We start from the raw sequence: 2,867 nt of genomic DNA, 5'->3' as shown, positions 1-2,867 counted from the left end.
AGTGCTATGATAATGTTTTAATCAACATCTATGTATTCCTAAATGCTGAAAGCTCATAAGCTTTCTTTGTCAAACCAGAAGGGAATTATCAGCACTTCCCAATACCCAAATGCAGCAGGGAATAATAATGCCACATTATTGTTTTTTAATTCCTGTAAAAAAAATTTCTGGTTGAAGATCGTAGATTGAGGAGAAGCACATCTTCTCTTTTATTTAAGGCCCCAGTAAAGTGCTAACAAAGGAATTAGATTCACAATGACAAAGAGAATGGTAGAGAACAATGAGTAGATAAAATATTTCAACCAGAGGTGAGACTTGCTATTGTGGGTGGAAGATGCTCCCAGAGATCAGGAAAGCAATTAGTGTGCCCTGCAGAACTCTGAGGAGGCAGTGGAGATTGAGAGGGACACACAGGCTAAAAATTGATGTGTTATTTGAAAAATGAAGGACAGAACAGTGCATCCCTTGCCTGTCAACACCCATGCTGACTACATCCAGCCAGGCAGCCTCTCAGGGGCAAACATTGCTGTCATTTCTTTCATCATGTTAATACTACCTGTTTTTGGATTTCACATAAATGGAATAATATATAATGCATGCTTTCATGTTTGTCATTTTTTGCTCATCACCCATGTTGTTGCATTGAAGAGAAGTTTGGTCCTCTTTTTTATTGTTGAGTGGTATTTCATTTTGTGAATCTACAACAATCTGTTTATTCATTTTCTTGTTGGTGGACATTGAGACTGATTCTATTTTGGAACTAGTATGAATAAAATTGTACAAGTCTTTTTGTGGCAAAATGCTTTCATGTTTTTTGGTAAATGCTTAGGAGTGCAATTGCTGGGTCATTGTGTAGTAGCATGTGTAACCATTTTGGAACGTGGAACCTGCCAAACTGTTTTTCAAAGACTATTAGAGATGGTCTTTCTCATTTCAGCTATTGTAGTATGTATGATATGATATCTTGTTTTAGTTTTAATTTGTATTTCTTTAATGACTAATGATGTCAAGCACATTTTCATGTGTTCATTGGAGACATATGTGTATATGTTTGTGTGTATGTCTCTTCAAGTCTTTGGCCCAATTATATTATTAAGTTTTCTTTTACTTATCGATGGGTAGAAGTTTTTTTTAATATAACGTGGATAGGAGTTTTTGTCTGATTTAGGTACTGTAAATATGTTCTCACAGTCTATGGCTTGTCTCTCATTTCCTTAACCAAGTTTTTCGATGGAGAGACATTTTTAAGTTTGAAGAAGTCCAGTGTATCATTTTTTTTTTCTTTTATGGCTGATGACTTTAGTGTACTATCTAAGAAAACTTTGTCTATCCCAAGGTCATGAAAATATTCAAAAAGCAATTTACAATATAAACATGAATCTGTTTCTGGGTTTTCCATGCTATACCATTGACCTATTTGTCTACCCATATGCTGACATCATTTTGGCTTGAAAACTAGAACTTAAAGAAAATCTTGAAGTCAATTAGGAAAGATTGCCTTGGCTTTTCTAGGTTCTTTGATTTTACATATATCTTTTCAAATCAATTTGTCAATATCTACAAGAAAGCCTTTTAGATTATGATTGGCTTTGCACTGAACTTATGGATAAATTTGGAAGAACTGACATATTACCAATATTGAGCTTTCAATCTGTTAACAAATCTGTTTCAATTGAGCTTTCAATCTGTTATCAAATATTGTATATATTTGATTTATTTAGTTTCATTCAATTTTGCCTAGCACTGTTTATAGATTTCAGTATATAAGTCATGCATACTGTTCACTAAATGCTTTCCTAGTTATTTTATTCTTTTTGATCGTACTTCAAGTAGTATTGCTTTTTAAATTCCTTGTTAGTGTTATATGGAGATAGAATTGTTTGAACAATATTAACCATGTGTTTATGATATTCCTAAATTTGTGATTTAGTTCTAGTAATGTATTTATACATTTTCTTGGGATTTTATAGAAAATCATCAAGTCATCAACAGATAAAGACAATTTTATTGCTTTTTTTCTGACAATTGTTTCTTTTTTTTTGGTCTTATTGCACTGGTCAGGAGTCTAAATGCAATGTTGAGTCTTGAGAGTGGAATTCCTTGCCTTATTGCCAATCTTAGGTAAAAAGCATTGAGTATCACCATTAAGTATGATGTTTTATGTACATGTATATATATACATATATATTATATATACATAAATATATATTTTGAAACAGACTAAGGTAGTTCCCACCTATTCCTAGTTTGCTTAGAATTTTATCATGAACAGATGTTGAATTTTATCAAGTGTCATTACTGAGATATTCATATGATTTTTCATTCTTATTCTTGGTAAATCACATTGGTTGACTTGCAGAGCCTCCTCTTAAGTAGGAACAGATAACCACAAATCAAGAGACATTTGAGGAAATATTCCAATGTTAGAAAGAATAATATTAAAAAAGAGGAAAAAAGTTGCCATAGGAGAAACAGAGATGATGTTGGAATGGGAGAGAAATTCCAAATAGTAACTATTTGAATGTAAAGCTTCAAATTATATAAACAAACTCACAATGTTGAGTTGACTGGTAAAGGGAAATGTGAGTTAAATGATTTGTTTCGAGCATGAAAACAACATGGTTGGACAGAATATTTTCCAATTCAACTATGACAACTGCAGAAATATAGATTAAAGAATGAATTTGAAAAGTTGAAAGTAACAACTAATTGAGTAAAATCAGACTCTCTAAAGCCTTAAGAAACACTGAAAAATAAAAAGCACATAACATAGTTTGCATTTTTAGAGAGGTAAAAGAAAAAAATGAGTTATAAAAGGTAAAATTTTTTACCTGCTTTTGATCTTTGATAGTAAAAAAAAAATAATA

The sequence above is a fragment of the Propithecus coquereli genome, unplaced genomic scaffold (assembly GCF_000956105.1).
Source record: "Propithecus coquereli isolate 6110/MARCELLA unplaced genomic scaffold, Pcoq_1.0 Scaffold18, whole genome shotgun sequence".
Lineage (NCBI taxonomy): Eukaryota > Metazoa > Chordata > Mammalia > Primates > Indriidae > Propithecus > Propithecus coquereli.
The sequence above is the reverse complement of the archived record's forward strand: the minus strand, read 5'-3'. Positions refer to the sequence as shown.